Raw genomic sequence first — 10,000 nt, forward strand, 5'->3', positions numbered from 1 at the left:
CCTGCTGCCCACTGCTCCTGGCTGCCCACTGCTCCTACTGCTCACTGCTCCTACTGCCCACTGCTCCTACTGCCCACTGCTCCTACTGCTCACTGCTCCTGGCTGCACACTGCTCCTACTGCTCACTGCTCCTGGCTGCACACTGCTCCTACTGCTCACTGCTCCTGGCTGCACACTGCTCCTACTGCTCACTGCTCCTGGCTGCACACTGCTCCTACTGCTCACTGCTCCTGGCTGCACACTGCTCCTACTGCTCACTGCTCCTGGCTGCACACTGCTCCTACTGCTCACTGCTCCTGGCTGCCCACTGCTCCTGCTGCCCACTGCTCCTGGCTGCCCCTGGAGGAGGACAGCTCAGAGGGGAAAATGCAGACAACAAATTCCCCCGGCGACCACTGAAGATGTGTCTGTGTGTGTGTGTGTGTTCTGTACTGCGTCGCTGCTCACTCATGTGTTTGTGTTTCTCACCATGTGGCTAATAAAGACCCCTCTAGTTCCAGTAATTATAAATTATTATTTTCCGACTGTTGCCATAATTACAGTAAGCTATTAGCGATTCTAAGTCTTGTGTGTAAGAGATGAGAGGGAGCAGTGAGGGGGGTGGGCGGGCTGAGTTCCTGGCCAGTGAGATCAGCAGGATCGGTTTTTCATTCTGAGTTGGGTGTCTCTCTTTAACTTTAACCAGAGACAAATTGGGCCTGATCTTCCTGGAAGCTCCACGCGCAGTGAGACGTCATCTTGAGCGTCATGCAGGTTGAGGAGTGATCAGTGGCCTTGAGGTGGAACCAGGTCTGTCCTTACATAACCGTGAACGTGCTTCTCTCCCCGTAGGACGCTCAGCTGCTCTCTGGCTGAACATCGTCAGTACTCTGAGTTAGCCCTACGGCCGTGCTAGCACGTTGCCGAGCAATAGACAGAGTCAGACGCACAGTTTAGTTGCCAAGAAACATGCCGTAAAAGTAGAACTATTTTCACATTGCAGCGCAAAAATGCTGGGGGTAGTAGTAGTTTTAGGCGGAGTGACTGCTTTGCCTCAGAACTTTGGGATAAACCCTCAGGGTGCAAACGGGATGAACCTTAACATGTGGGCAGAGGTCACAGAGGTCAGGCCTCAGATCTCTCACTCAACAGTGTCACTAGGAACCTTACAGTCTGGCCGTGGTGTGTGAAGTTCCTTGACGAACTGCTACGGTATAGCAAGAGATATTTAACCCGCCGGTATCTTGGAATCATTGGAGAGGGCGTGCCTAAGCTTGATAAGGAGTCAAGACTTCAGCACGCACTGACATCTACGGCCTCCGCTGCCCTCCAGCCCCGACCTTGGTACCAGCCTGGGAGACGTTCGGGTCGCAGGATTCTCGGTACCGCAGAACCTCCCTAATACGGCTCAACGTGAACTCTTCATCCAGGCTGCTGATGGGGAGCTTCAGTTTGGTGTTCTTCCCCTACAGGAATACATATCTAAATAAAAATATTATACTAGTAAAGCGAAGCAGAGCATTGACTGAACGCATCATCTGCTTTCTGTTAAGTTGTGTACAGCAGCAGCAAATATGATTTGATGGGAAGTAGAAAACGGACAAACGAACAGTGGATTGAAGGAATGGCGCAGATCCAGTATGCCTCAGTGAGTCTGCAAATGGTGCATGTCCAAATATAGCAATATATCCACAACACTTCATCTCTAAATCCACATACTGTAGAACTAAACAACTCGATCATGCATACTTTAACTAAGGAGTCTGCAATACTATTTTATAATTATGCAGTAACATCATCAGCACTCCCAACTGTACATACTGTACACTAAATAATTATTCTCTGCGACTGTATGTATATGGTCGAGCATAAACTACTGAAAAGTGTGTATTAGTGCGTATAACTGGCCAAGGATTTACACTCTAAACACAAGGTGCATAGTTGTAACACATTCCAGCTCATAGCTGGCATGTGTACATGAACTCGATGTGAACTGTATGCTGTACATAAAGTTTCTCTTAATCTCTTTCTCTCACCGGGCAACTGTTGGTCAGCTGGGGTGGTTTGCTGTGAATTGACACAGAGAACAGTAACCGGTAACAGCAGATTAGATTATCGCCATTATAGTCTCAACACAAACTCCTCATTGACGTGGTGATCCTTACATATTTTGTTCCTGTCATCTTTGAAGCCCAGAGGACATGTGATTGAGCAAACCTCAACCGTTAACGATTTAAAATTTCCGATATAAGGCGTGGTAATATTGTTTGTCCTTGGCGTGTTTACAGTACATCCATTACTACCTGACATCGTCCATCAGCCTCACAGGAACATGCTTCACGTGAGGGTACATAATGCCCTCGTAAAGATGGACGCCACTCAGCATACCAAGCAGGAGATAACGGCCCATTTTTGGACTTGAGGAAATTTGTCACCTTTGTTGTTTTATTTACCAAATAGTAAAGTACATCAGCAAGGACAACTGTGGTGTTGGCAGGCGGCCACACAAAGACTAATAACGGAGCCGGGAAGGGGATAAAGCATCCTTAAATCATAAATGATCTTTAAAGCTGACGCCAGAGTGATTTCCTGTTTGTGAAGAAAAATAACAGCTAAGGGGATTTTTTTAAAGGGCCCTATCATCTCTAGTGACACAAGTCTCTGCTGTTCTCCTGTAACAGCTGTTTTAAGGGGCCTAGTTTCAGCTTAGTCAGGCATCTGTGGTGTCATGCCAAGTATTGTTTTGTGTATGTATCCTCTAGAGCGATGAGGTTCGTCTCTGGTTCATGAATGAGCAATGGCCTTTAGAACAAAACTGTTTTACAATAGAATATCTGTATAGTGAAACACATTTACACGTATTTTGATACTTCTTGCCAACCTTCCTCCGAATCTATCTGAAATCATTTTGAAAGGTAAAAAGAGTGATGGATGAACAGAAATGACATAAAAATCCAAAAGGTCCAATCATATGTCAATAGACAAATGCTGTCCATAACCCTATATTCGCCTTATTCACCTGGCAGCCATATTCGTCAGTCTGGGGTGTTTGGCGCGTTTGGAAATACATGGAGGTGAATTAGCCATAGTTAGCCGTCAGCTGCATTCACTCCGATGTATTTCCAAACGCGAAAACAACGGCACTGAAAAACAATCGGAGTCTGGTAATGATGAGTTTGTAACCCCGATAGTGTATTCAGCCTGTTATTTTGACTATTTTGGTTCTTGAAGTGGTGTTTTTACAGCGAACTTTTAACATTGAAGGCAACGGGCACTTCCGCATCCGCACCCCTAATTACGTCAGACTGACAAATATGGCAGCTGAGGTGAATAAGGCGAATTGCACACTAAATCTCCATCATCTCTTTTCTCATTTCATTTGATATCAGTGAGCATATGCTTGTTGTAACACGCCATGAAGAAAATAGCGGCAATCCAAGTGCATGTGTCTCAGAATGAATTATGTCCCAGAGAACAAAGGCTCCCGGCAGCTTGATCAGGGCCCTTGTTTAAATCTCTTTTTAATATGCGATGACTTACAAAATGTATCAACCTGCACTTATTAAACTCAGCTTAACATTTTCAACCGTGAAGCACCTTGTCTGAATAGGCAGTTAATTCCTCATTTATGTACACCATTGGAAAGGACACTCTCTGAGCTTAAGTGCAGAAAGACTCTTCATTAATGGATGAAACTTGAGAGTTCTTTTGTCGTATTGGCAGACAAAGGACAAAACACAGAAAAGTATAACTCGCTATCGATTTCATGAAACTATCTGGAGATGGTGTGGTACAGTACATCATGTAGAACCAGGCTTGGTACTGACAAGGATGTTGCACCTACTGTAGGTTCATTATAAACTGAAGATGACCTTTAGTGCTCTACTGTAGCCAGGAATTTCGTCATTTTAGGGCCAAGGCCTTTTGGCCTTCGGTGTCACTCAATTCTTTAAGGCACAGAGGCCACATGCCAAGCTACAAAGGCCATTGAGTGAAATAACAGGATTTGGAGCCTACGAATAAATGATTTTAAAGGGGTAGTGTGCTGTTTTGGACATTTAGCCCTATTTGTGGTCTGTCTACCATGAAGCTGAAACATAGAGACCATAACTTCACTGCTCGTTCCAGTATTGAGCTAGCTGCAGTTGTTATGCAGGCTCTCACTGGGCTACAATGGAAGTCAATGGGGCATACTTAAATGTGTTGAAAAACTATGATGAATGTACTTTTCTGACATGTGATGTATCTTACAGTGTCAGTATGCTCTCCTGTGAAATGTATCGCAATCTGAATATTTTTAGGTGTTTGGCATGACCTGCACATAGTCCTCTGTGGGAACAGTGACAACAAGCGCCAGTGGAATGCTTATGTCCAATCCATGCCAAACATGGGGCGCCTGGGTAGCTCAATGGGCTGGAGCGCTTACTGTACCATGTAAAGGCTAGTTCTTTCTTCAGCGCCGTGGGTTCGAATCTGGCCCACGCCCTTTGCTGCATGTCTTCTCCTCACTCTCTCTCCCACCTTTCCTGTCTGTCACCTACACTGTCCTATCCCTAATAAAGCAGAAATGCCTTGAAGATATCGCAGACAAAAAAAAGCCATGCCAAACATGTAAAAACATTGGGATTGTGATACATTTCACAGGAGAGCATATTGAGACCAGTAAGATTACACCCTGTGCTTCCCGTCTCAAAAAAACACTTTATCATAGTTTTTTCCAACGCATGCCCCATTGTTACATATGCCCCATTGACTTCCATTGTAGCCCAGTGCATAAAAACTGCAGCTAGCTCAAGACTGTAATTATCAGTGAAATGATGGTCTCTATATCTATCTATCTATTTAATCTATCTGTCATAAGTCATGCAATCTTGGTTGATTATTATTATTTTAAGAATGCCTTATTTATTTGTTTTTCATGTTAATCAAATGATTTGTTAAACATTTAATAAAAGTCTACAAATCATTTGTAGACATTATTGCAGCCCCAAAGACCATTATAAACTACTAGTTTATAATTAACTAATCATTAACAAATCATTTATACATGTTCATAAATGAGTCATATATAATTTATAAATACACTAGTTTAACATTCAAAAATGATCAGTAGATGATTTATAACACATCTTCAACAGTACTTAAAATGATTTGTTCAACATTAAATAACATTAGTTCATGTGTAGTAACTCATTTTTAATTGCTTTTAAGAATAACATTTTACACCAATTACTAGCCGTCTTTGTTTTTCATGTTTAACAAATGATTTGTTAAACATCCATAAAACATCTACAGTACAAACATTTGCAAAGGTTTTTGCATGTGCTAATCTAAAGTGTAAACTATTAATGTCTATAAAACATCTATAAATCATTTGTAGAGGTTTTTGCATGTGTCAATCTAAAGTTTAAACTATTTATCATTTACAAATGTCTTACACCGTGTCCTAACTGCTTGCGACGCGAGCAACAGAACACGACATCGCAGCTTGCTGTCCTAACTGAAACCGTTAAATTTCCTGTTCTGTTATGTCATTTGTCTATATTCCCAACTGAAGACAGTTAAAGAACGAACGCCTGTCAACGCGAGCGACAGGAGGAAAATAGGAACAGGGCGAGCGTCAAAAGGGCAGTTAAAACGTTGCGCCGCTTCGCGCTGCGTCGCTCGCGTCCAGTTAGGACATAACAATAGAAAACAAAGCAATGGAACGCATTTTGTCGCTGACGCTCGCTCGCGTCGCGTGTAGTTAGGACACGGTGTTATGGACTTTTTCTTCACCTGTTATAAATGATCTGTAAATGTTGTAGACAGCTTTGTTCCTTTGTGACGTCAAAAAATAACGACAATGTATGAACTTGTAACATGTCATTTATACATGTAATGTAGACATGTATAAATGATTTGTTAATGGTTAGTTCATTATAAACTAGTAGTTTATAACGGTCTTTGGGGCTGCAATAATGTCTACAAATGATTTGTAGACTTTTAGTAAATGTTTGACAAATCATTTGATAAACATGAAAAACAAATAAATAAGGCATTCTTAATCATTTACAAATGTTTTACTACATATTAACTAACATTAATTAATGTTGAACACACCATTTACAAGTGATGTTGATAATGTGTTATAAATCATCTACAGGTCATTTGTGAATGTTTAACTAGTATATTTACAAATCATTTATGAATCATTTACACGTTTATAAATGATCTGTTAATGATTAGCTCATTATTATTAAATGTTTTATAAATCATCTACAGATCATTTGTGAATGTTTAACTAGTATATTTACAAATAATTTATGAATCATTTACATATGTTTATAAATGATCTGTTAATGATTAGTTCATTATTAACAAATGTTTTATAAATGCCTTATAACTGATCATTATTATAAAGTGTTACCATTATTTTGTAGGAAAAGAAGAGTAGTTGGGCAATGGCTAGATAGCTAAGCCATTTTGAACCGTGTCATAATTTATTAGCAATCGATATAGTCAATTCAGACCTTGTTTGCTTGCTTGTGCTCTCAACGAACCACAACGCAGCAGCAGTCCTTGCAGCTGGTTGTGTGTGCCAGTTTCACATCGCATCAAAGCCACTAGCAGGCTACAGTTGGACAAGTAAAAAACGACAGGAGACTACTGATGCTTTTAAAGCAACCTCGAGATTTAGATGGTAGCAGGGGCACAAAAACCATGGTGGCCGCAGGGGGTAGAGGGGCATCACGCATCGGGGCATCACGGCCAGAGGGAGGGGCATCAACGGCCATGGCCGTCATGGCTGTTGTGTAATTCCCACCCTGACTGTAGCTCTGTTCTATGGAGGCAGTGGCGCAAGGCTGATAGTACACTTGTGCAACCTGAACGCACATTGACATTTCAATTGAATTTAAATTGAAAATGGCAACATTCAAGGATTCCTGGGTGCTCCAAATGCGCTGCATATTGCCACTTTATTTGCTTGGCAGACATCACACAATTCTTTGCGGGTAGCAAAATGCAGAGGTTAAGGAATTAAAACTGAATAGGTATGGTGAAATTAAGGCTTTACTTTTATGGTTAAGTTAAGGCATTCAAACTGAATTAAGGCATTTAAACTGAATAGGTATGGTGAAGTTGAGGCATTAAAACTGAATAGGTATGGTTAAGTTAAGGCCTGTAAAGCGTCAGGCACTATTTTAGGACCACCCACAAACTGGTGTTGACTAAAGGTCTATTGCACTTGGATGTATGGTTTGCAATGGGAAAGTTGGATAGGGGCGGGAGCTGTGAACTTCCGTCGTACTAAAACTGCAAAGTCTGCCTATCTCTCCGGCTGCTGTTAAATCAGCTCTTTTTCTGACAAAGGTCATTCGGATGCATCTAAACCCGTGCTGCAAGATGTTTCGCTCTTTGCGATCGGAGAGGTCTCATCCTGAAATGTGCTGTTGAATTTTGCAAGCACAACCATGAAGCTTTTAAAAAAATCAAGTTTGGATTTGATGAGCGCGGCCCCATGTAATGCGGCCGTCCTTTCACATGGGGTTAGATGTGAGCCTTTATCAAGTGGGATGAGCATCACAGATAGTCTATGGAGCAGGGAGACAGCTGGAGGTAAATAGAATCTGGGTCAGGTCCAGACAGTTAGTGCTCATTATTGAACATGGCTTCTCTCCTCTGCCTCAGCGGGCACATGATCTGTGATCTCTCTCTCTCTCTGTCTCTCTACCTCTCTAACTGTATATCTCTTTCTGTCTCTCTACCTCTCTCTCTCTCTCTCTCTCTCTCTGTCTCTCTCTTTCTCTCTCTCTCTCTCTACTCTCTCTCTCTCTCTCTCTCTCTCTCTCTCTCTCTCTCTCTCTCTCTCTGTCTCTCTCTCTCTCACTCTCTTTCTCTCTCTCTCTCTCTCTCTCTCTACCTCTCTCACTCTCTCCTCTCATATTGACCGCATGCATTATAGGCCCGGGGAACATGGCTACAAAAGTCCCTCATTAGAAGTTTGGGTTTCTCTGAACATTATAGGATGAGCTAGTATTGATTGGTGGGGAGATAGATAGCTAACTGGAAAAACGCTTCTTATCAGGGTGAACTGGGGCTCATTTGGGAGAGATGTGATCTCAGGCTGCGCGGTATAACATCTGGTTATTTGACCTGTGGTGATGGAGGACAGTTTTATCCTACAACCAGGAAGCACTGGGAAATCAGTAAGAACATTCATTTTCTGAGAGAAATTGAACACTAGGCATCATCACTTTGAATGAATTGGGAGTGGAACCTGAGATAAGAGTGAGTCACTTCCACAGAAGCCAGAACAATGCTTACTCTTCCACTGTATGTATGCATATGGTTAGTAGTCCATGGCAACGGCACACTATACAGTACACTGTAGCTACTGTAGTTCGACGTTGTGCTCAGATAAATGTCCTTCACTGTTAGACAGCGGCACTGTATGACTTACTTGACTTAATCCTCTTGGCCCCCTTGGGAGCATAGGGCATCCATGGATCATCACCTCTCCATATACAGTTAGAAATAATAATAATAATAATAATAATAAATTATGAAATAACAGCTACAGTATACCCTTCTATAGGATCCTACTACAGTATTTCTCAGCTCATTTCTAAACCGTTCATTCACAAAGGGTACTTTTCTTTCTTCTTTTTTTTTATTACAGTATATACTGTATCTCTGCTAGGGTGGTCAGCCTGCATGTGAGAAATGCAGAATATGCTGTGACTCACCTCCGTTTTGGTTTCTCATCTGTAATGTAATTACCTCACATGTTGTAACTCTCGGCCATGTAGGCTACGCTATACATATTTATGAAGCAACTCACACAGAGCATACAGTATGCAGTGGCGACTCCAGACTGAACATAGGTTTTTATTTAATATCCCCTTTCCCTGTATATCTCATATGGACGCGCTTGGCTCTCCAGTCTCCTCCTGCCACAATAAGACAAGGAATGTGGGTCATGACGAATCAGGTCCACTTAAACAGAGCTCATCATCTCATAGGAAGTGGAGCCGTCATTTTCAGGCTCACTAATGGCCCATAAGACGGCAAGATGAAAGGTCGCTGTCTCTTCCAGAGTCGGCTTTCAAATACCATTTTTGCCGATGTTATCCGACCCATTTCACCATCATTTGACAGCCTTTAATCAATAAGTAAAGATTTTCCAACTCCGCCATCTCTGCACTATAAACATTGTTTTCATAGCTCATTAAATGAATTGTTATAGATGTCCTTGTATTGTATTGTACCGTCCTAACAACATGCAGCTTGCAAATATATTTCCTGATATTCAGTCCAAACAGCAGAACGCTCACTTGTTGAACGAGAGAGACATCCTTTTGATGCCAATCCTAATGGCAGCCGTGCGTGGGAGAACAACGTCCAATCCCCTCATGCAGGTAGTCTAGACGTACAGTCGTATCGCTCACGCTATTATTTTCATAGGTTTTTAGTCCTCTATCCAGACCGAAGCCAAAGCCTAGTCGTCTGGAAGTGAGGGAGGAGGAAGGGGAATCAGGCCGAGTTAGTTCTGGCTCTGCTCTATGAAGCTGCTAATTGTCCTTGGCCATGTAAAGCCTGCGTTACACGTCATTCCCCCTGTCTTTCATTATCACCAGAGTGCTGTTTCTCTAAATTACCGACCACATCACACCCCCGAAACCCACTAACTCGACACAAAGCTCGTAATGTATAGACGTCCATTCTAGCTAACTGGTGTCAATAGTTTCTGAAGTGGCTTCAGCGTGAGGAAAAGGACACCCGGAAAGCATCCTAGCGCAGCATCTCACCCAGGAGGTACTTGGCTGTCCACAAACCGCCGGGCTCCAGATATCCACTCACACTGTACGTTTGGACACAGCGCGAAAAGATAGCAGGCCCCCCCAAAAATTCAATTTCAGTAAAATGTCTGTCTTGGGACAGGGTGGTCACGGCGACGATTAATGCACATGTATGGATTGCCACTTTACCATGGCACACACTACTAATGTACGGCGTAAAAAATATATAAATCTGAGGA

The sequence above is a fragment of the Borostomias antarcticus genome (assembly GCF_949987555.1).
Source record: "Borostomias antarcticus genome assembly, chromosome: 9".
In the NCBI taxonomy this organism is placed as follows: Eukaryota; Metazoa; Chordata; class Actinopteri; order Stomiiformes; family Stomiidae; genus Borostomias; species Borostomias antarcticus.